This window comes from Tenrec ecaudatus, chromosome 1 (genome assembly GCF_050624435.1).
Source record: "Tenrec ecaudatus isolate mTenEca1 chromosome 1, mTenEca1.hap1, whole genome shotgun sequence".
NCBI lineage: Eukaryota > Metazoa > Chordata > Mammalia > Afrosoricida > Tenrecidae > Tenrec > Tenrec ecaudatus.
In genome coordinates this window covers 289,286,518-289,311,114 of record NC_134530.1, presented here as the reverse complement: position 1 = coordinate 289,311,114, position 24,597 = coordinate 289,286,518, and the positions used below count along the sequence as shown (strand labels likewise).

The 24,597-nt window shown below is 55.2% G+C and overlaps 1 pseudogene; it reads left to right on the top strand.

Annotated features, from left to right (window-relative positions):
• The first annotated feature begins 9,257 nt into the window (after nt 1–9,257).
• LOC142440622 (cytosolic phospholipase A2 beta-like) lies at nt 9,258–24,280 on the top strand (annotated as a pseudogene).
• Nucleotides 24,281–24,597: the final 317 nt, after the last annotated feature.

Sequence of the window (24,597 nt, the reverse complement as noted above, 5' to 3'; positions counted from 1 at the left end):
CTGAGACCTCACTCCAGGCCCCGTGTCCCAACCCTGGTCCTGCTCCAGGCCCCCTCCCTGCCCAAGACTTTGTTAGTCTGGTTGGTCATGAGGGATGGAAAGGAGGAGGGATCCTGCCCAGGCCCCTGCACCCTATCCAACTTGGGATGCTATGGGTTGGTCCAGCCCTCAAGGTGGCTTCCTTCCCACAGGCCCATATACCCAGAACTCCATTGGACCCACTGGGTACGTGAGGCCTCCCCATCAAGGGCTCGGGATATGTGCCCACAGCCTGGAATGGGATCCTAGCTTGCTAGAGCCTCACTCCCCTCCCCTTAAGCCCCAACAACTTAAGATCCCTAGAAAGTGTCTGTTTGTGGGGGCCCTTGTGGGGTCACACTCTGGCTGTGAAGGGCTAGGCTATGGCTTTTGGTACTTGTCTTCTCCATTCTGAATCTTTAGACCATTGGTCCTTCCACGGGGCAGTTCTACAGGAGTAGCAGGGAACTCTATTCGGGAGTGAAGTTGGCCAGATTTGAGTAGGGGTGCCCTGGCAGGGATGCCAACTTGGGAGAAGAGCCCATCTCCCCTTTCTCTTTCCCAGCTGCAAAAAAATTTTAAAAAGGAAGAGGTCTCATAGAGCAGATTTACCCAATGCAATACGTCCTTTGGGTTCTTGACTGGGGCTCGCGTGATCATTTATTGTGGATCGCAGCAAGAAGATAGCACTGATCACTTCAGTATTTTCTCCATTTATCATGATCATGTTGTAGATGACAGGGACATAATTACATATAAATATGTCCCTGGGACCCAACTCCTGGGGAGTCCCAAACAACTTGATGAAAAGGAAAACGAGAGAGAGAAGACAAGCACTCTGAGCCTAGGTTGGAAGGACAGTCCTTTGTGAATAGAGAGCTTCAAGGGTATTGGAGTTCCTGGAGGAGGGCAAAGAGTTCCACACTCAACTATTCAACAAATCATCGGCAGTTGGAACCCACACAGGGGCACCATGGAGGAAAGGCCTGGAAACCTGCTTAAAGCCTATAGTCTTGAAAGTCCTATGGAATCCACACATAAGGCACCATGAGTCAGAATCAACTCTCTCATGCCTGTTTTGGTTTGGGTAGAGGAGCTATTAGAAGCAGTGGGGTATAATGTTGAATCCAAGAAGAGGAAGGATTTGGTCACCATTAAAGTAACTTCTGACCCAATTAATAACAATCATACGGACTTTTGTGGGAGAAAGATGAGGATTTCTATGGCTGTAAATATTTAGTGTCAGAAACCCACATAGACAGTTCTACCCTGCCCTATACAGTCGCTGATTTGGTGTCAACTGGATGGCACTAAGATAGCAACTATCTGCTGAAAGGTTGCCATGTGGAAGAGCTTGTGCCAAGTCCGTTATGGATATGCCTATGATCTTTGTGGGAGACAAAGGTCCTGCTTAAGATTAATGTCTCTGGTGTCAAATCGCTCCATTGTCCAGTCTTGGCTCTATGTCCTTCTAGCTCTATAACCTCGGAAAAATCATTGAACCCCCTTTGTTCTGCTGTGTGTACAAGGGAAGTGAAAAATAGTTCTTAGGTTGTGTGTTCGAGGTTGAGATTGAATGATAGAAAGACCTTGTTGTTGTTAGTCGCCAGCAAAGCAAATTTGATTCCTTGTGACCTTATGCCGGATAGGACAAATTACTGCTATATCCTATGCAATCTTCCCGCCCATTGGCAGGTGTGAGGTCATTGTTGCGGTTATTGTGCCAGTCCGTGTCATGAAGAGTTTCCCCAGATCCACTATTTTACCAAACATGATGTTTTCGTCTCGCAATTGGTCTTTCCTAACGACATGTCCAAAATCAGCATGACAAAATTTTGCCATTCTATCTTCTAGGAACATTCTTCGAAGAATGTCCTGGTTCGATTTCCTCCAGGACTGATTTGCTCATTCTTTTGGCCACCCACAGTATACTCAATACATGGTCTTTGCCATCACGGTCATTTGAATGCCTCAATCCTTCTTAGAATCCTGGTCCTCACTGTTGTAGAAACTCCATTTCTCACAGCTTGCTTCAGATCTGCTGAAGTGGAATCTGAGTTCTTGTAGGCCCCAAGGACATGGCATTTGTGTGCCTGCTAGAAGCACTGAGGAACAACGTCTGGCCCATAGTAAGTGCTTATAATTGTCCATTGCGATCCGTGTTATTATTTATCATCCCATGTAAACTTTCCAGCACACGCACAGGTCAGGAAACCAAGATTCTGAGCCTGTCAGTGCCTTCACTGAGGCTACCCCTCAGGAGAGGGGAGGGGCTGCATGCAAATCGAACACATGATCAAACCAGTTGGCCTGGGTGGAGGGACTTTCAATGCTAAAATAGGGGAACGGGTTGTTGGGTATGTGGGAGGAAAGGCATCTAAAGAAAATCAGCAGAGTGCTCCGAGGCTCTGGAGTTCTGACTACAAAGACACATAACCCAGGCCTATATATCTTTGGGGGATGTGCAAGACCAGTAATTACAGGTAAAGACATACATCACAGGAAGGGGTTGCACTATAGGGTATACAGCAATGAGAGGGGGACAATATAGGGATATACACAATAGGAAGAGGAGGGATTGGGGGCACACATATGACAAGGGCAGATCCTAGATTCAGGATGGCAGCCTAACTTTGAATGTCACTGAGCTGGTTTGACCTGTTTTCTGGGTCTCCATAGAAACCATTATCAGTAGGGTGTAAACTCTTCCTATGGGAACCAAGCTAATGGTCACAAGCATTTAGGGAGAACTAGCCCATTGTCCTTAACAGCAGGGAAGGGGGGACCTCTACCTGCCCTGGGAGCAGACAGTTGTCTGGCCAATGACTGCCTTCAGGGAGGATGTCTCCAAGCATCTGGCTTCCCACGATATGCCGGCAAATAGGCTCTAGTGTTTGACATGTCTTTGGGGAGACAAATCTGGGGAGAAGTCTCTTTATAATTCCACATACATGATGTAAGGTATCGGTCCATTTGCCTTCATTCCTTTGCATGTGGCGACTCAGTGGTCATAGCACTGTGTATTGAATAAGTGGGTCTTCCCCCATTCACATAATTGTCAAATCACAAGTTACCATAGGTGTACGGGTGTATTTCTTGATTCTCATTTCTACTCCTTGGACTGCCCTCTTAGGAATACCACACTCTTTTGATGATTGTGGCTTTGTTAGATCTCTCAGGAGATCGAGTTGTACCTCGTTAGAAAGAATTCACGCCGGAGCCTGGTTCGTGAACCAAGTGAGTTTGATGAGAGGTAGAAGAAGTTTCAGGTTTTACACAGCACCCATAGGACTCCGCCGACCATGCAGCCTGGCTGAAGCTGCTCAGCGTCACGCAAAGATCTCTCCTTCCCTGCGACTCTCTGCTCTCTGTTAGATCTCGATCTCTCTCTCTCTCTCTCTCTCTCTCTCTCTCTCTCTCTCTCTCTCTCTCTCTCTCTGACTCACTTTCTCTCTCCCTTCTCCCCCTCCCCCTCCCCTACCCCTCCCTTTTCATGGATTCCAGGGGGAGGCATGGTGGACGACCCCAGATGGACCCCATTGGCTGAATTGAATTCACCTGGCTCAGGTGGGCCGATCCAGGTTTAGCACCCACCCAATCCCACTGGTGGGAAACCTGAGCCTCTGAGCATGTGCAGTGTGCCGCTCTTTGTTCCCTTGCCTGGCTCTCTGGGCATGGCTTAAGGGACATCCCATCCCTGCGCTAGTCTGCCTAACAACGTTACAGTACATTTTTAAATTGGAAAGGATGAAACTTCCTATTTTTAAAAATTTATTTTTTATTTTATTTTGAAACCTCCTATTTTGTTCTTCTTTTTTTCAAGATCATTTTTACTATTTGAGGCCCTTTGCAATCATGTGAATTTGAGAATTGACTTTCCGTTCCCCTAAAAGGAACATAAAAGCTGTTGGAATTTTTATAGGGATTGCAGATCACTTTGGTCATATTGTCATCTTAACAATATTAAGCCTTCTAATTTATTTATGTCTTCTTTAAATTCCCTCAGAAGTATTTTTAGTATTTATCTCCCTCATTAAATTATTCCTCAGTCCCATCTACATGTAACCTCCTTTCTGGGAAATGGGCAATGCAACGGTGGGTGAGGGGAGACGCGGGGCAGTGTAAGATAAGATAAAATAATAATTTATAAACTATTAAGGGTTCAAGGGGGAGGGGGAGCGGAGAGGGAAGGGAGGGGAAAAAAAGGAAAAAGCTGATTCCAGGAACCCAAGTGGAAGACGAATTTTGAGAATGATGAAGACAACGAATGTATAAGGGTGCTTTACTCAATTGATGTATGTATGGATTCTGATAAGAGTTGTATGAGCCCCAATAAAACGATTTATTAAAAAAATTATTCCTCAGTCCTTTAGTTGTTTACATGGTATTAGAAATGGAATTGTTCTCTTTCTTTCCTTTTCCGATTGTTTGCTGCTGGTGTATGGAAGCACAACATATTTTTAAAGAATCTTTTTATTAGGGACTCATACAACTCCCATCACAATCCATATACACATCAATTATGTAAAGCCCATCCGTACATTCATTGCCCTCATCGTTCTCAAAACATTTGCTCTCCACCTAAGCCCCTAGCATCAGGTCCTCATTTTTTCCCTCCCTCCCTGTTCCCCCCTCCCTCATGAACCCTTGATAATTTATAAATTATTATCTTGCCATATCTTTCCCTGTCCGATATCTCCCTTCACCCACCCCTCTGTTGTCCGTCCCCCAGAGAGGAGGTCACATGTAGATCCTTGTAATTGGTTCCCCGTTTCCAACCCATCCTCCCTCTACCCTCCCAGCATCACCACTCACACCACTGGTCCTGAAGGGATCATCTGCCCTTGATTCCCTGTGTTTCCAGTTCCCATCTGTACCAGTGTACATCCTCTGGTCTAGGCAGACTTGCAAGGTAGAATTGGGATCATGAGAGTGGGGGAGGAGGAAGCATTTAGGAACTTAAGGAAAGTTGTATTTTTCATCATTGCTACATCGCACCCTGACTGGCTTGTCTCCTCCCCGAGACCCTTCTGTAAGGGGGTGTTGTCCAGTGGCCCACAAATGGACTTTGGGTCTCCACTCTGCACTCCACCCCTCATTCACTATGATATAATTTTTTGTTCTGATGATGCCTGATACCTGATCCCTTCAACACCTCGTGATCGCACAGGCTGGTGTGCTTTGTCCATGTGGGCTTTTTTTGCTTCTGAGCTAGATGGCTGCTTGTTTACCTTCAAACCTTTAAGACCCCGACTCTATAGCCGGGCACCATCAGCTTTCTTCACCACATTTGCTTATGCACCCATTTGTCTTCAGCGATCAAATCAGGGAGGTGAGCACACAATGATATGAATTTTTGTTCTTTGATGCCTGATAAGTGATGGCTTCGGCACCTCTTGATCACACAGGCTGGTGTGCTTCTTCCATGTGGGCTTTGTTGCTTCTGAGTTAGATGGCCGCTCGTTTACCTTCAAGCCTTTAAGACCTCAGATGCTATTATCTTTTGATAGCCGGGCACCATCAGCTTTCTTCACCACATTTGCTTATTCACCCGCTTTGTCTTCAGCAGTTGTATCAGGAAGGTGAGCCTCATAGAGTGTCAATTTAAAAGAAGAAAGTATTTTTGATTGAGGGAGTACTTGAGTGGAGGCCCAAGGTCCTTCTGCTACCTTAATACTAAACCTATAAATATGTGCACATAGATCTGTAAGGTCTCTCTCTCCGGGACTAGATTTCAGCCTTGGTCCTTGGCTCCGCGCGAGAAAGATTTTATGCTGAAGCCGGGCTCGTGATCCAAGTGAATTTAATGAAAGTTCAAAGAAGCATCAGGTTTTACGCGGCACCCATAGGATTCCTTTGACCATGCGGCCTGGCAGAGACTGCTCCGGGACACGCAAGGATCTCTGCCCTCCCACGGAGATGACCAGACCCTCTCCCTCTCGGTTCCTGCCTTCTTAAAGGTTCCTGGGGGAGGCGTGGTGAACGACCCCAGGTCGATCCCATTGGCTGAATTGTAGTAACCTGGCCCAGTTGGGCTGCTCCAGGTGTAACGCCCATCTCCACCCACTGGCGGGAAAATCCAGCTTTGTCCTTTGCTGGTTCTCCTGGGCATGCGTAAATGGACTTCCCAATTACCTAGGCTAAGCTACCTAACATATCTATTTCCCCATCCTCATATATAAACATATTTGCCTATGTACATGTCTTTATCTAGAACTCTATAAATGCCCTTTGCCTCCCAGCTCTTTCCTCTATTTTCTTTTTTGACTTTCCTCCTTTCCCACTATCATGCTCAGTCCCCACCAGGGTTTCAGCAATTCCTCTTGGTTACATTACCCTTGATCATGCCCTACCAAGCCTCCCACACCCTCCTCACCACCGATTTGGGTCACTTGTTCCTTTGTCCCTGGGTTTGTTAACACCACTACCTTTCCCCCCACTTCCCCCTCTCCCATGTCCCCTCGGAACTGTTGGTTCCATTGTTTTCTCCTCCAGATTGTTCATCCAGCCTATCTTATTTAGACAGACCTGAGGAGGTAATAACATGCACAAAAACAAGACAGAGCAAAACCAAGAAACAATATACAGCAAAACAACAACAAACCAATGACAAAAACCAAAACAAAACACAATAAGAAAAAAAAGCTTGTAGTTAGTTCAAGGATTGTTTGTTGGCCTTTAGGAGTGTTTTCCAGTCCAGTCTGTTGGGGCACCATGCTGGCTCCAAAGTCCACCTTCAGCATTCCCTGGGGACCTCGCCACTCCAATCCCTTGCTGTTGCACCCCTTTAGTGTTTTGCCTCAGTGTGGCAGGATCATATTGGGTGCAATTCCCACACTGTGTCTCCATTGTTGTCCCCTGTAGGGCTATGAGTCAGTGAGGGGCGCCATGTCTCCTAGTTTGGCTGGCCATGTGGTCCTCTCTGTGAACTGGCTGTTCTAATTGGAAATATCGTCCCCATGGCCTGGTGGTCCAGGATGTGTGCTCCACTCTCCTCGTTCCCCTTCCTCTGCTCCCGTGTGCTCTGATCAGATATGTCCCTCTCCCGGAGCTTCAGATTCAATGCCGCCCTTTGAAATAAATTCTTCTGGGGGGAGGGGCAGGTGTCCATTTAGTAGTTGGGATTGGGACCGGCCCCTCAAACCTCTCCACTGGTTCCCTACTGCATGCTGGCATGCTGCATTCACATCTTGGAGCATTGGGTTGAAGTCTGGTCCCTCTTTCCCTGTGGAGATAAAAACAATACCCGCTCCCCTTGGGTGGGTTAGTGAGGCTGAAATTCTTTAAGTGAGCAGACAGCGTCTATTTTCTCCTGAGGAGTGGCCGATGGGTTTGAACCACTGACCTTGCTGTTAGCAGCTACCGGGGTTCCTTACAGTTAGCCGTAGGCACACTAAATGAAGAGACAGTAGGTTAGAAGATAAATGTGGGGAAATCAGTTAAGTGGAATGAGGGGCTCCGGGATGGAGGTTCAATAGGGTGAGTAAAGCGGGCCTCAATGAGGAGGTGGCTCTTGGGCACAGACTCAAGGGCAGGGAGGGAGGGAGTGTGCAGACACATGCGGGGGCAGTTCACGGAAGGCAAACACCCTGAGTCGGAGAGAGGTTGGTGCGCTCGGGAGAGGGAAGCGTTTTGCCCATGTGTTTTTGGTTGGTTAAATTCCTAGCAGAGGAATTATGGGGTCAAAGGAATTGTCTAGATCTCCTTTGAAATTCTCTCGTTTCAAAGCCCTGGGATAGAAGAGTGACCGTACCCCAAAAGAAATCTATTCAAATGCAAGAAAATCAAAATGGAAGAAGAGTAGAAAACATAAAGGGGCTAAAAATAGCAGTTACCACTTCTGTTAAGAATTTCTGTGAGAATCTCAGGGGTTTACTGAGTCATCTTCCGCGGTGCCTGTTACAGTGGGCTGGCACAGCTTGGCCACGTGTCACCCCTCCGCGTTCCTGTATCTACTAGGCAGGATCCATCTTGCCTCTTTGCCAGTGACTTTCAAGTACCAATCAGCTCTTCCCTTTCCACCTTCCCAGGTCCCCTGGGACCTTCCTATTCAGCTCCAATTTCTGATCTAGTTAAAGACATCCCAACTTTCCCACTGACCGTGAGACTAATCGGATGACTTCACTGGAGGCGCGCGACCTTGTGGTTCAGGGGGAGGGCAGTGGCCTTGAAGCACAGGGGGGACCTTCTGCTCTACCCAAGGGAAAGAATGGAGGGAGCTGCAGGGCCAGGGAGCAGGGAGGGTGTGTGGTAAGGGGCCGGCTCCAGGCAGAGGCTCATCAGAGGAGAAGAATGGGTTGGGCCCCGTTACCAAGGCCAGGCAGACTTTATTCTCCAAGTGGTAAGTCATCAAAGGAGGTTTGCTCAGAGTGACAACATGAGGCTGCCTTTCAAGAGGTTGTCTGGAGCTGGGGTGATAAATGCTTTTGGAAGGAGGGGAGTTAAGCCAGGGGAACCAGTTAGTTCACTGTGGCAGGAGATATTGTAAGCCTTTCATCCAGTCATTAAGCCAGTGTGTACTGGGGATCATGGGCGTGCTGGGCACTGTGCTCCATCCTGGGAAGGTGTAACTCACACCCCCACCCTCATGGAGATCACATTCTAGCCGGGGACAGAGACAGCTATCCAGTGGAAATCAATTGAGTAGATAGTATATTAACCTGTTTGCAAACCTGTCACTGGAGTCGTAGGACTGCCCCGTATTGTGTCTGAGGAAAAAGATTGGCCACCATGTCTCTCCCCCGAGGGGCACCTGGTGGACTGAGATCAACCCCCTCCTGGTTAGCAGCCACGTGCTTAAGCACCGACCACCACCAGGGCCCGTAGATAGTGTGCTTGACGGTGCAGGTGGTCAAGTGGACATGCACGCAGGAAGGGAACGAGGAGTTTTTCAGAGCCCCGGGGTGGTGTCCATGGTTAAGCATTTGTCTTACTAATGGGAAGGTCGGTGCACATTGCCTACTCCTAAAGGACCCCCAACGAAATGTAATCCTTTTCAGAAAAGTCAGGGCCACAAACTGTGGAGCAAAGGTCCACTCTGACATCCCGGGTCACCAGGAACCAGAATCGACTCGAGGGCAACTGTTGTTTGTTTACTAGAAATGGTTGTGGGCTGGGGCCGGGAGGGGGTTGGCGGTGGGTGGTGTGGTTCACAAGTTCCTAAAGAAGAAGGATAGCCAGCTGGGGGAAGGAAGGCTCTTGGGGTGACTTGTGAGTGGAGGGGCCCCAAAGGAGGTGGCATGGGAGAAGGAGAAGGTGAGGGCGAGGGAGGTTGGGAGTGTTTGTAGGTAGACTCGGTGAGACGAGGAGCCAGCCAGGAGCACAACAGGGAGTCAGTGATTTTTATGAAGGGCAGCAAGAGAAAGCCACCCAGGCAGCACACAGCACGGTACCATCATGGAAGACCCAGGGCGTTCAGGTTATAGGCATGTCTCCCCGATGAGGCTGTCAGCATCTTGAAAGGACCCATTCACACTGGCCAAGCCAAGGGCTGAGCACATTCCAAAATATTCAGTGAATATTCACAGTTGGAAGGCATTCTTCCTTCATCTTGCTGCCCCCAGCCACGGGGAGCTCCCTGCGTGGTGCCTGAGGCTGCTTTTCTATACTTCGCTAGAGGTCCACCACCGCAGCTAGGGAAGCTAACCAAGGGTCTGGCCCCAGGGAGGACTGGGGTTTGGGCCAAGCAGGAGTCCCGCTGTGTTAGCCCCAGTTGACCAGAGAAACAAATTCATAGACACTTATATGTGTTTTAAAAGAGAACTTTATATCAAAGAAAAATTGTACATTATGAAAACATTCCAGCCCAGTCCAGATCAAGTCCTTAAGTCTGATATTAGCCCATATGTCCGATACCAGTCTATAAATCCCTCTTCCTACTCATGAAACACAAGCAATGATGCTGATGCAGGAAGATCACAGGCCAGTGGGTGGAAAGCCTTGTGGACCCAGTGGTGGTGGAGGCATCCCAGCGCTAGCAGGGGTCTCCAAGTGAGCCCTGCGGCTCCAGGGCTCTAGTGTAGCTCTGTGTGTCTTGTCAGCAGGAATGTCTCACAGGAAGGGAGCTATTGATTTCCGTGGGCACCTCCAAATGAGGTCATCAAGCTGCAACCTGAATGACAGCTTAGACTCCACCCCTCCACAAGTTGACACCAGAGTATGTTGCTCACCTGCTCTTGGGCTGTGTGGCCCCTCCTGGAGTAGGCGTGCGGCAGCCTCCTCCTTGAAAATCCCCTTCTATTTCTGGTGGTCCAGAGTCTCTTGGTCCCTCCCCAGTGAGCACTGCCCAGTGATACCCTGTGGCCTGCCCAGAGAGGGCATCTCATCCGTAAGTGGCTGGGTGCTGTTTATGTCAACATCTACCTCCCACCCCACTTAAGAGCTTGGCGTGCCTCCAACCGTGCCCTACCTGGATGAGGCCCCGATGCCACTGCACATCTACCGGGACTGGGTCTTCCCCAGCAGGCCCTGCATCATGCACAATGCCCTGCAGAAGTGGTCGCTCCCCTATCTGAGGTGGGTGCAGCCCTGGGCTGGGCTAGGGTGATGGGCGAGCTGTCTTGTGGCATGTGGGCATGCTCTTAGAGTCCCTTCCCCTAGGGCCACGGTGGGTGCCACGGAGATGAGCGTAGTGGTGACCACAGATGGCTATGCTGATTCCGTGCGCGGAGACCACTTCGTGATGCCAGCCGAGCGCCTGCTGCCCCTGTGAGGTGTGTTGGACGTCCTGGAGGGCAGGGCCCGGCACCCTGGCGTGCTCTACGTGCAGAAGCAGTGCTCTAACCTGCTTACCGAGCTGCCCCAGCTGCTGCCCGACTTGGAGCCCCACGTGCCCTGGGCCTCCGAGGCTCTGGGTGAGAGGGGGCGACTGGGGCAGAGGACAGTCGTTGAGAATACACAGCAGAAGCACACACCAAGCTTCTACACTGACAGCTCGGTGACATTGATTGTCTTGGCCCACACCCACCACCCCATGGCCAGGGTCAGGCCCTGCCGCCCTGGAAGCCTTGACTGTTGACCGACTGCAAAGGATTAGTGCTCTAACTTTTGCCTGTGGGGGGCTGGGCCCACTCCCCAAGCCCTCCAAACCATGGCCTCTTCGCCACTTTTCCCTGGGATGGCCCTCGCTCGCACGCAGCACCCCTGCCCATATCCTGTTGGGTGTTATCCCAGACCCAACCTGCAGGGGACAACCGCTCCTAACTCTCCTCCTCTGTCCTGCAGGGAAGATGCCAGAGGCGGTGAACTTCTGGCTGGGGGAGGCGGCCGCAGTGATGTCCTGTAGGTGTCTCTGGGATGCAGGGACAGGGAGGAGCCAGGATGGGGCCAAGGGTGGGAGGCTGGCCTGGAGGGTCGGTCTACAATTCTGCGAACAGAGGAGGAGCGGCGTTGCAGCGTGGTGGGTGGGATGACTTTGGTGTGGGGGCGCACTAGACATCTCTCAGAGGGCACGTTGGCCCCGGAGGTGAACTTGGGAGAACCCTATGCGTGGATATTTACCTCTTTGGAGAGATGACCCGCATGGGGCGTGTGGTGAGTGCCAAGTCCCTGGTGGCTGGGATCTGGAATGCCCTCCACCCCAGACCCCCCCTGGGCATCTCCTGGAGTCTGGTTTGACTATGTCGTTGAGAATACACAGAGCAAAAGCACACACCAAGCTTCTACGCTGACAGCTCAGTGACATTGATTCAGTCCCTCTAGTTGGTTCAAACGTTCTCACCCTCCCTTCCCGAGTTCTTCTCCCTGAGGGAAATGAGGGGGCTTCAGAAACTGTGTAGAAAATAATGGGATTCCCCCTCCCCCTTATAAATTCATTGTCCTCCAGGATCCTGGCTGTTCTTTGAAGAGGCTGTTTTCAGTCTGAGCCCGGATGGAGTTTAAAAGAGCACCATGCTCATGGCAGAGGGATGGAGATCCTTTACTGGCTAAGTTGAACTAGTACTGGGCGTAAAGGAGACATCAGGGGACACTTTGGATGGAAGGTTGAAATCTTTATTCGCAGGACTTTCTCGTTTTTACACCCCTGGCTGTCTTGAGGCGCAAGGCTCTGGGTGGGCAGGTTCTGCCTCTCATGTGCCCTGCTCCGCCAAATCTGCCCAGGACCTTCTTTGTGTTGGCAGTGCACAAGGACCACTACGAAAACCTCTACTGTGTCCTCTCTGGAGAGAAACATTTCCTGTTTCACCCGCCCAGCGATCGACCCTTCATCCCCTATGGTAGGGCTGGGACCTGCCTTACGCATGGGCCCCAAACCAGAGGAAGGGTAGCGAGGCTTCCCTGCCTGTGTCCCTGGGGCCAGGCAGCCAACAGGAGAGGCTGGGAGGAGGTGTGAGGGGCTGGGAGCACTCTTTGCTGAGCTCCCCCTTTTTCTCTGGCATCAGAGCTGTACACCCCAGCAACCTACCGACTCACTGAGGCGGGCACCTTTGAGGTGGTGGATGAAGAGGCCATGGAGAAGGTGTCCATCTTGGCCCTGGGCCTCAGGGAGGGGCAAGCTCATCCATCTCCGAGGAGCAAGTGGGCCCCAAAAGTCCTGGGAAGGTGGCCCCTTCCTCCGTAAGGTCCCACCTTCTGGGGCTGGCTTCCCAGGGCGGATGGAGGGGGACCTTTGGCCCTTACCGTTGGCAAGGCCAAAGGCCGAGTTCCCCGGTCCTGCTCCGTCCCCAGGTGCCCTGGCTTCCACTGGATCCCTTGACACCAGATCTGTCCCGGTACCCACAGTACCGTGGGGCCCAGGCCCTCCGCTGCACCATGCAGGCCGGCGAGATGCTCTACCTGCCGGCCTTGTGGTTCCACCACGTGCAGCAGTCCCAGGGCTGCATTGCTGGTGAGGAGCTGCTGGCCTCGGCCAGCGGGTGGGCTGGGGAGGCTCTGGGTCAGAGCTGGGCCACCCACTCCTGTGCTTGCTCTCCCCACAGTGAACTTCTGGTACGACATGGAGTATGACCTCAAGTACAGTTACTTCCAACTGCTCGACACCCTCACCAAGGCCTCAGGCCTGGACTAGTGGAGCCCCCAGGGAACGTGCCCCCCCACAGCTCAGGGGGCACTCTGGCTCCTCCCCAGATAGGCCCCCACAGAGACACCCTGCAATCTGTCTGACCCAGAACCCCGTTTGGGTTGGGACCGATCCTGGAGACTATCGTGGGTGATAGGAGGAGGACCAGGAAGTGCCAGGCAGGTGTCTAGGTCAGGGTTCCCAGAAAGCTGCCACGCAGGTGAAGCAGCCCCGTGGGTGGAGGCCAGCTGCGGCGTCCTCCCTCCTCTGTAAAGCTGTGAAGTGGACATAATGATGGTCCCTACCTTTCTGGCTGCCCTGGGGCCTGGAGAGGGTTTCTGTAAGGGCCCGCTCGCTCGCTCGAAAGACATGCTCAATAAAGCCGGGGAGGCTCCATGTGGTACCTGCCCCTTGTGGATTTCTGTGTCTCCAGGAGGGCGGGGAGGGTTCAGATGGAAATGTCAGAGAGAGGAGCTAGCTCCCTGTCTGTCCAGGGACCACAGCTTGTACTCCGGTCTGGCCGGCAGGCCAACCCTGTTTTAACTCTCTGCCAGGGCTCATTGACTGGGACTCTGGTTTGCTTCGCGATGGGGTTGGTGGCCTGGGGACGAGCCTGTGTCTCCTAACCAGCACAGGGACCAGGGGACATAAACTGCCCCACCCCCACCCCTGGGCTGCTCCTCTGCAGAAGGAACTGGCTTTCTCATGCTGCCCCCACAAAAGGGGAGATGAGCCCCCTTCCCCTGGGTGCCCACCTGGAGCTCCAGTCCTGGCCATCTCTGGGGACCCAGGTGGCCCAGGCCCTGGCTTTGAAGAGCTGTTTTTAGTAACAGCCACTCCCCTGCTGTGATGATAGGCTCCGGATACACCCCTCCTCCGGGTCTGCTTCAGTGGAGACTGGGCATTCCTGTCCTTCTGGTACCTGGATGTTGCTACAAGCCTTGTTGGTGGGGACTCTGCCCTTGCACAACCTCTGGCGGCTGCCCAGACCTGTGGCCCCTCCAAGCCATACCTTCCTGTCCTGCTCACACGGGTGGTTGGTGAGCTGTCCTGGAAGCAGGACCCAGCTGGGCAGGCCCAGGTGGTGTCTGCTGGGGGCAGTGGGTTTTCCAGGAACCCAGCAGGGGTGGGGGACCTTGAGCCCATGGGAGGGTGTCAGTAGCCCCAGTATAGGCTGAGGTGCCACATTTCTTGGACAGGGTGTGGGGCTTGGGCGGAGCGGAAGATGCAGGTGGGAGGGGCTAGGGAGGCCAGTTGGGACATACTTGGATTTTGGCTTAAAACCCCACAGTCCTCGGCCCAGTGGCTACTGCTGCCTTTGCTCGCCCCGCCTGGGACCCCCAGCCTCATGGCTCTGGTAAGACTGGCGTGGCACTGGAGCCCACTCTGACCCTTGCTCCCCACCTGAGTCCTAGCTAATGCTTTCTCTGGAGGGCTGTGGCCACGGTGGTCTTCAGGTGTAGGGGGCGTGTTTGCCAGCTTTGGGTAGGGGCATGGCTGGGCTGCGGATCCACAGAGCTTCTAGGCAGGGAGAGGCTCCTGGCTGCTCCCCTGCTCCCTCTGAGTCAGTTGCCTGGGCTGTCGGGGCCTGAGACTGATGAGATGGGTGACTTTCCCGGGTTCTTCCTCTGCCAGGAACCCCTGGGTGCATGCAGCTGGGACTTCCAACGACAGCTGGGAGGCCAGTGAAAGGGTGTGCTGACACACACTCCCTGGCCCCAGCGCACCTGGCAGGGCTTCAGCCCAGAGCCCGGGGTGGTTTGGGATGGAGTCCTGGGGTCCTTTGTTCCTCTGCCCTCGGAGAACCTGGAGGGCGCAGGGCTTGGCGCCCATGGGCTGCCTGGCCTGGTAACCTCCCACCTGCCCCAGCACAGAGGTGGCTTCCAGAACTTCCCCCTGACCAGGGGTGGGATGCACAGGGAGGAGCGAGTGAGCAAGCAGGAGCTTAGTCCTAGCAGGCCGCTCCCTCCATGCCCTTCTGTATGCCCACCCAGAGCTTTGTAAGCGAGGGCATGGGCTGGGGCAGACAGGTGGCAAGATGGGAGCCTGCTGGTTCCAGGAGAGGGAAGCGGAGAGCACAGCGATCCTGCCTCTGGGTCTCCGGCCAGTTGCTGGGTCACCTCTCCATGCCTCCGCCTCCTCGTGAGGCAGCGTAGTAGTCGGCTGAGTTAATGTATGGATAGCCCTTGGGACAGACCTGTCATGGGCATTGTGTAAGTTCCTATGGACGTGCCCTGTCTCTTCTAGACTCGGGGTTCTGGGTGGCCTTGGCCCTGTTGGTGCAGGGTGAGCCCTCACAGGTGCCCCAACCTCCCTTCCATCGCCTGCGGCCTTTGGTCATGTCATCCCACAGCAAGCTTGTCCCCTCCCCGCTGCTCTGCAGGCCAAGTTGCCCGGGACCTGCCTGCTCACCATTCTTGTGCTGCAGGCCCACAGCCTGCCTGCCAGGGACGTGGGTGAGTTGACCGAGAGAGGAGAAGGGAACTGAGGTTGCAATTGGAGCAGGGCAGGGACGGTGGGAGGTGACAGGAGGGCTGGGCCTGCGAGGTCCTGGGAGGAGGGGCTGCAAAGAGTGATGGGCAAGGGCTGGTGATGGAGGGTGGGGCTTGGTGCGTCCCCAGGGATCCCTCTGGTGGTGAACTCTGCGTGGCTTGGGGGAGAATTGGCCCTCATTTCTTCTCCTCCAAGTGACCCACCGTGAATTCTATGTGACCCTGTGGCTGCCCACGGCCTGCAACCACCGGCTCCAGACGCGCACGGTCAACAACTGCAGAAACCCTGTCTGGAACCAGAGCTTCCACTTCCAGGTGCACAGCCAGATCAAGGTGGGCCTGCCTCAGCCCAGTCCTGCGTACCCCCAGCGCCACCCCCACACCACCCCCCACCCCATGGCCCTGTCCCGCTGCTCCCCTTCCAGAACATGGTGGAGCTGAAAGTCTTTGACCAGGACCTGCTGACCAGCGACGTCCCCATGCTGTCAGTGCTGTTTGACGTGGGCACTCTGCTGCCTGGGGAGTTCCGGCGCCAGAGCTTCTTGCTGAGCCTGCAGGCAAGACTCCACATGGGCGGCCACCCTCGGTACCACCAACGGGATGCTGCTTAAATGCCCTCTTCAAAGAACTTGTTTACAGACCATGAGGTCAGGTTTCCCTGGTGCCCGAGGCCCTTGTCAACCAGGACCTGCTTCCCGAGGAGCGGCCCCCTCCTCGGGGCCACATTATGGACAGCAGCCCTCCCCGCATTGGCACCCCTGGCTGGCATCTGGGTTGGAATCTGCACATACCCACACTGACACACACACTCACACTCACATTCACACCCACACACAGCCTCACACACATACACAGGTACACTCACAAGCAAGCACACGCACTCAACCACTGTCACACTCACACATGCACAGCCATGTGGATACACATGCACACACACTCACATGTGCACACAACCACTCACATGCATGCCCACATACATGCACACGTCTTACCTTTATAACTTGCTTTTTCAGGGTGGGGAGCGGTTTGACGTTGAATTCCGCCTGCGGAGTGTGTGAGTTGGGGGTTGCGGGGGTCAGGGGAGTTGGGGGTTGCGAGGTAGGGAGAGGGGCTCTGGGTCAAATCTGTCCCTTCTGGAAGGAGAGAGCCTCGTGCGCTCAGGGCTGGTGTCCTTCCCCGGGGACCCTCTGTGGTTGGAAGGACTGCCTAGGCTTCCTTGGGGGCAAGAACCTGACCCCCGCTCATGGCTTTTCCCAGGACAGACTGTGCAGAGCAGCTCACCAGCAACGGTGTCCTAGTGGTGAGTCAGATCATTGTAGTGATTGATTCAGGATCATAGTAGTGATTCGGGATCATAGTGGTGACTTGGGATGGTAATGGTGACTTAGGATCATGGTACTAATTCGGGATCATAGTAGTGATTCGGGATCATAGTAGTGCTGTGTGATCATAGTAGTGATTTGGGATCATAGTAGTGTTTTGGGATCATAGTAGTGCTTTGGGGTCATAGTAGTGCTTTGTGATCATAGTAGTGCTTTGTGATCATAGTAGTGATTTGGGATCATAGTAGTGCTTTGTGATCATAGTAGTGCTTTGGGATCATAGTAGTGATTTGTGATCATAGTAGTGCTTTGTGATCATAGTAGTGCTTTGGGATCATAGTAGTGCTTTATGATCATAGTAGTGATTTGGGATCATAGTAGTGATTTGGGATCACAGTAGTGATTTGGGATCATAGTAGTGCTTTGGGATTGTAGTGGTGAGTGACACACCCTCCCTCAGGCCATCTGCTCACCTGCCCTCCTGGCTGCAAGTCTGTCTGGACCAGGAAAGAGCAAAGTTGGAGGGGCTATGATTTCCAGAGGACATGGGACTGAGGAGCAGGAACCGCGGGCTGCAGGGGAAAGGGTAGTGGTGAGGTATCCTTGCGTGGGAGGGGCGGCATATGAATCTTCTCTTCCCAACACAGGCCCGTGAGCTTTCCCGCTTGCATGTGCGGCTGAAGGAGGCCGGGGACCAGAAGGGTGAGTCTCCCAGGTCACCAGGACAGCCCTGGCCCTCAGCCTATGTCTTCCCCCTTCCTCAGCTGCCCATCCTGGAAGAAGCTGCCAGCCACCTTTAGCCTCCGAAGGCTAGGGGCTGGGGGTGAAACTGCCCGGGCTTACCAAGACCTGGTCTTTTCCCATGACCCTGCTCTGAGGGGGCTGGGCTGGGGGTAACTCCTCCCAGCCTCTGCCAGCCACAGGGGTGGGAGACACCTCACGGGCAGGGAACCCCCTCCCACCCCTACCTCGGTTCCTTTCTCCAGAGTCAAAGGGAAAAGATCAGCTTGTGGTCCCCGGATCCTACGAGGGATCTCAGGAGGCCACCGTAGGCAGTGACTCCTTCCGTTTCCACTTCCCCACCTGCTGGGAGCAGGAGCTGAGTATCCACCTGCAGGTAGGGTGCCCCCCCCACTGACCCCCTGGAATTCAGGCCCACAGGGCCGGGTGGTACCCCTGCTCTGAGACTCGGGTAAGTGTACAGTTTTAGTCCCCTTGCAGAACGCCCGCCAGGAGCAACTGAAGGTGCCACTCAGGGCCCTGCCATCAGACCAGCTCGTGAGGCTGGTCTTCCCTACGTCCCAGGTACTCTTCACTCAGAGGAAGAGACCTTGATGTGGGGGTGGGACAGGGCCTCAGGCCAGTGCGGGGGTGGTGGCAGGGGGTGACTCCTTCTCTCCCTTTTCTTTTGGGCCAAGCCCCTGGGCTGGGCTGTGGGGGTGCATCCCTGTGGAGATGACTGGGGCATCCCAGGGCCGAAGTTGGGGTGGAGGTGCCAGCCTTTCTGAGTGGTGTTTTGCTGGTTTGCAGGAGCCTCTGATGAAGGTGGAGCTGAGAAAAGAAGACAGGTGAGAGGCTGGGCTGGGGGAGAGCAGCCGGGGGAGGGAGGGCGCTACGTGCAGCTGGGTGGCCTGGAGGACCGGAAGCAAGCGGGTGGCTGCAGCAGGGAGCTCCCAGTCTTGGGAAGGTGCTCAGAGCAGAGAGGGTCCTTCCTCAGCCTTGTAGTCTGCGTGTGGCCTCACTGGGTGGGAGAGAGGTGGGGGCTGAGGAGAGTAACACGCCTGGTTTGAGGAGCACAAAGACCAGAAGGAAGCAACCTTTTGGGTGGAAGCAACGTGGCTGGGCCTTCAAGAACTTTTGCTGGCCCTCGGTGTCTGGGAGCATAAGCAGCCCCAACTTAAAGGCCTTTGTTCCTTCTCAGCCCCCGTGCCCCCTCCCCAGTGTAGCCCTGGTCCAGCGTTGCAGGGGAGGGAGTAGCTGAGACTCAGGGCCACCTTTGGCCACAGGGACACCCTCATCTGCCGGCTGGCCTTGCTGTCATGCCGGGCGTGTTTGTGTGGCTCTGGGCCCACCATCCCCCCCTCACTCTCCAAGCTTCAGCACGCAGGCTGAAGGGAGAGAAGAGATGGACGTGGATCTTGCAGGGAGATGGGCCCAGTGTTCTCTTTTCTGACGAGGATGAGCACTGCCTCACTGTCCGTCCATCCCCCCACCCCACCCCCAGACCAGGGGAGCTGGCCGTGCGCCTGGGCTTCGAGCTGTGTGCTGAGGAGCAGGCCTTCCTGAGCAGGAGGAAGCAGGTGGTGGCCAAGGCCCTGCAGCAGGCCCTGCAGCTGGAGGGAGACCTGCAGGAGGACGAGGTCTGTCGGGCTGGGCAGGAGTGTGGGGGTCTCAGGCCGAGTGTTGAGCTGAGTGGGCCTCCACACTTCCATTGCCCGACCAGGGTTGGTTGTAAGGCGGACTTGTGTTTGCCTCTCGTCTGCCCACCTACCCCCCTTGTACTTCCCGGAGCTTTCTTGATGTTATCTTGGGCCCAATGCGGCTGAGCAGTGTCAGAACCACGGGCCCCACCAGGGGTAGCTACCCTTCTCTGTGCGTTGGCCCGTGACCTGGAGCTGCTTTTAAGACTGGGCCTCTCAGACAACTCGGTGGACATCTGGCCAGGCCTCTCTGCTGGTTGGGCTGGCTCCTAAGGAAATGAGCTCCTTGCAAGGGGAGAGGGACGCTGATTTAGGGGTTTTGAGGTGAGCCTGTGTCTTTTAAGAAGTGACCGCCATAATCCCCAGGCTGGGGATGGGGAGATAAGGCCTGTGGCCTGTACGCTCCCTGGAGTTTTCAAAACCCGAAAGGACCCACCCTGCTGAAGGAGGTTATCCTGACATGACTCTCCTCAGCTGCTCTGACTCAGACCTGCTCCATGGGTCCCCACCAGACTCTGACCTACGCTAACTTGGTGGTGGGGCCAGGGGCAGGGGACTGAGTGGCCACTTGACTTGCTGTGTTATCCTCCTGTGGTTTTTACTGCCCGGCGCACCCTGACCTCCCCTCCACCAACTGGAAGTCCCCGCAGGGCCTCCCTTGAGCCCAGCTGTACTCTGCCCTTCCAGGTCCCAGTGGTGGCAATCATGGCTACTGGTGGAGGGGTCCGGGCAATGACTTCCCTGTATGGGCAGCTGACCGGCCTCAGGGAGCTGGGCCTCTTGGACTGCGTCTTCTACATCACAGGGGCCTCAGGCTCCACTTGGTGAGCAGGCTGAGTGTGGGATCTGGGGGTGAGTGGGCAGAGGCAGGGGTGCCTGTGGTAAGGCTTCTCCAGTGCCCCCTTGGCCTCCCTGACTAGATTGGAAGGTCTGCGAGGAGGCAGGTGGCAGGTGCGATATGCCCAAGGTGCCCCATGGGCTTCGGCTGTCTCCATGGAGCTGGAAGGCACCTGCGGGCTGCTGCCCTGGGAGAGAAGGTCCGAAGGGGTGTGAGGTCTCGGGGGACTCTTAGAGGAGCCTGTCTGCCCCCGACCTCTGGCTTTGCCTAGGACCTTAGAAAACCTCTACAAGGATCCAGAGTGGTCGCAGAAGGACCTGGGGGGCGCCACCGTACTGCTGAAGACGCAGGTGACCAAGAACAAGCTGGGCGTGTTGGCTCCCAGCCAGCTGCAATGGTACTACCAGGAGCTGGAGGAGCGCGCTCGCCTGGGACACCCGGCCTGCTTCACCAACTTCTGGGACCTCATCAATGAGGCCATGCGACATGATGGGGTACAGAAGGGCGGCCCATGGGGACGGGCCTGGACCTGGAGGCAGCCCTGCTGGGTAGCAGGGCGAGGGGAGATCTCCAGAGACCAGGCAGCAATGGGTTTACACGGAGTTATCTCCCTACAGCCTGATGTCCACAAGCTCTCGGAGCAGCGACAGGCTCTGAGGCACGGCCAGAAACCTCTCCCCATGTACTATGCCCTCAACACTAAGGGGCACGGCCTGTCCACCTTTGAATTTGGAGGCAGGTCGAGGCAGCTGGTTGAGGCCCCGGGCGGCCAGGGGTCGGGGAAGGGGTGGTTGGGATGGTGTGGGGAGGCAGTTTTTCATGCCCTTCTCCTTACACTCTGGTCCGGGACCCGAGTGAATCCAGACACCCATGACCCCAGAGTCACTTGGACTGGAGGGGAGTCGCCCCGTCCTTTGTGGCTGCCCTGCGTGGGTTCGGGTGGGCAGGAGGGTGGTGGCCAACAGCGGTCCCTTCCCACCGCAGAGTGGTGTGATTTCTCCCCCTACGAGCTCGGTTTCTCCAAGTAAGGTGCCTTCATCCCCTCCGAGCTCTTCGGCTCCGAGTTCTTCATGGGGCGGCTGATGAAGAGGATGCCTGAGTCCCGCATCTGCTTCCTGGAAGGTGAGGGGGTCTTGGAGAGAGAATGGGGGAGGGGAGGATGTTTCTGGGGGAGCCCCATCACTGAGGCGGGCAGCAGGGAAGGGTCAGGCTGTGACAGGAATGGGGGCTCTCGTCCCCTTGTGTCTGCGCTCCCAGGTATCTGGACCAACCTATATGCAGCCAGCCTCCAAGACAGCTTATACTGGTCCTCGGAGTCCAGTCCGTTCTGGGATCGCTGGGCTCAGACCCTGACCAGCTTGGGTAGGTGCCCAGGCTCCGGGGCTGGTGCTGGGGGTGGGCATGTGACTCCCAGCTCTGTGTGTGTGTGGTGGTGGGGGCACTGGTCTCAGCTCTTTCCCTCTCCGGGGTCACTGCCCTCAGACTGGGCTAGCACCCACGCCCCACTCCCTGGCTGTGCAGACAAGGAGCAGGTCCCAGTGCTGAAGATGGAAGTGCCACCCAGCCTGGCTGGGAGGATCGGGGAGTTGTTCTCTGGCCTCCTGACGTGGCGTCCGCTTGCCCAGGCCACCCACAACTTTCTGCGTGGTCTCCAGTTCCACAAAGACTATTTCCAGCACCCTCACTTCTCCTCCTGGAAAGGTAGCTTCTCCCACCGGGGTCCAGCCCCCTGATGTCTTCCCAGAGCTGTGGGCCTTGGCTCCAGGCCCCTCCTGGGCCCCTCACCTCACCCCTTGGCTCCAGGCCTTCCATGTGTGGCCCCACGGGATGTGGGAAGTAGAGTTTCCTGCTTTCTCCTTCAGCTGGGGCTGGAGGTTGCTTCAGGGCTGGGGCCAGGTGGGTGGGGCCTGAGGGTGGAGTCTTTTTCCAGGAGCAGCCAGTGACTGCCACTGACCAGGGGAGCAAGCGTGGTGTCCTCAGCACCCGTGCTCAAGGCTGCCCTCCCACCCCGCCCACTTCTCCAGACACCAAACTGGATGGACTCCCGAACCAGCTGACCCCTGGGGAGCCCCGCCTGTGCCTGCTGGACGTGGGCTACTTTGTCAACACCAGCTGCCCGCCCCTCCTGCAGCCCACCCGGGACGTGGACCTCATCCTGTCGCTGGACTACAACTTAAATGCCACCTTTCAGGTGGGGGAGCTGATGAGTGGCACCCGAGGATGCTAGGGCGGCTTCACAGTGTGTGCCTTGCTGGCTTCCTCCCAACCCTACGAGACAGGGACCCACATGCTATGGGCTGAGCTGTCCACAGAAACAAAAGCAGCAACACTCCTTTGTGTAGAAAGAAAGAGCTTTAGATCAAGAAGTCATTTTAGATCAGCAAGGCATCCCAGCCCAGTGTGATTCAAGACCATACTAGTCAGAACCTTCCTCAGCCTCTGTGTAGCTGCAGGCAGATAATGCCCAGGCTGGCGTGAACACGGCCGAGTCGGCGGCTCTCCAGGCTGGTGGCCCCATGGGGCCGTCCCTGGAGACAGAATCCCAGCGAGGAGGAAGAGGCTCATAGCATCTCCCCTTCCTTCCAAGGAGGGATCACCAGGCTTCCACCTGAGTGACAGGTGGGACTCCACCCCTGCACTTTCACGCAGGTCCAAGTGGACATAATATCTAACCACCACACCATGTCAAAAGAACCAAACCAGGATCCCCACCATGGAGTCCATGCTGACTCACCGGGTCCCCCTTGGTGTGTTTCCGAGATCGAACTGCTTACGGGAGTAAAAATGCCCACGGAGCAGTTTGTCACAGGAAATCAGCCTCTAACAACCAATGGGTCAGTAGGCACAATTGTATGGCGATAAAATAGTAAAGGTCTAGTAAAGTCATAGAGGCTAGGAGAGATAGGGGAGCGAGAGTACAATAAAGGAGTCAGGCACGTTTTATGATAGCATGCTCACCTCAGCTCCTCTTGATGGACCACGAGGAAGTGGGGGAAGAGAGAGCATCTGTATTATCTTGGGGTAGTTACAGGTAGCCTTAAGACATGCATATTCAGTAGTTACATACGCCACAAGGTGGGTGGGATCGACAGTAATGCTGAGTTCACAAGTGAGGAAGCCTAACAGCTGCATTGGGGGAAGCTGAGAGGGGGGCTGGGCGACAGCAGGAAGAGAGAGCCAGAGGATGTCTGCCTCTGTAGGGAGATCAGACCAGCCATGTGCTCACTTGAAGGCAGCATGGCTGTTAAGGGAGAGTCTGTGGCTACCAACGTGGAGGCACAAGTTCAGGAACGTGGTGCTCGGCCCTCTCTCCATGGAGCAGCGGGTGGTTTCCCAGTGCTGAACCTGCAGAACCTCGCCCAGCACATAACTGTTTCACCACCAGCACTCCCTGTGAAAAGAACTGGGGTTTCATTCACGCTCCATCAGGGGGCTTTCTCCGCAATGGGGAGAGGATATGATGGTGAATCTGGTTGGCTGCACCTGCACCCCGGCTGGTTGCAGGCCGTCGACAACTCAGCGTTTAGTTTCTGTGTTAATTTAGTGAGAGGTGTGTGCCCTTCATGGCTGGCCTCAGTGATGGCTACAGTCCGTTTGGTGGAGCTCTGAGGGGCTGCGGCACGGCTGTCCACTCCGACTGATGCTTGGTCCTATGTGACGTCAGTGTCCAGGACCAAGGGAGCCCAAGGCAGCTGCAGCTGGTGGGCCGCATGTGCCAAGAGCAGGGCATCCCGTTCCCGCCCATCTCTCCCAGCCTCGATGAGGAGCGCCAGCCTCGGGAGTGCCACAAGTTCTCTGATCCCGGCCGGCCTGAGGCCCCAGTCATTCTGCACTTCCCCCTGGTCAACGACTCCTTCCGGGACTACTCAGCCCCTGGTGAGCCAGCTTGCCGCCACCCCCTTCCTGGTGTCCCAGCCTCCCCGACCCAGCAGACCCTCCCTCCACCCCAGCACCCTGCCCCTCCATGCCCACGATGTGCTCTCTGCACAGGGGTCCCTAGGACACCCGAGGAGCAGGAGGCCGGCCGGGTGAACCTGTCTCCGTCTGACTCCCCCTACCACTACTCGAAAGTGACCTATAGCCAAGAGGACTTGGACAAGCTTCTGGGCCTGGCCCACTACAACATCTGCAACAACCAGGAGCGGCTGCCGGCTGCCCTGCGCGAGGCCGTGCGGAAGAGGAGGCAGCACTGACAGCCCGCCCCGAGTGACACCATGCCTCAGCCTCAGAGAGCCATCCCCCAGTGTTCTGGGGCCTCGGAGGGCCTGGTTGGCCCCAGCAGCACCCTTCCTAGCCTTGGGTGTATGCCCTGGTACCCCAGACGGGGCAGGAGCTGCCAGCACCTCACAGAGGGCCATCTGCACTGTGAACTGAAGCTGTGACTACGGGCTTGCCACAGCTCAGCAGCTGCTCTGGTCCTGGGCCCTGGGCCCCTGGAGCAGGCCACAGTGGGCCTCTTCTCCAAGCACCGGGAGAGGTGGGGTGCAGAGGTGCTGTGGCAGCCGGGGTG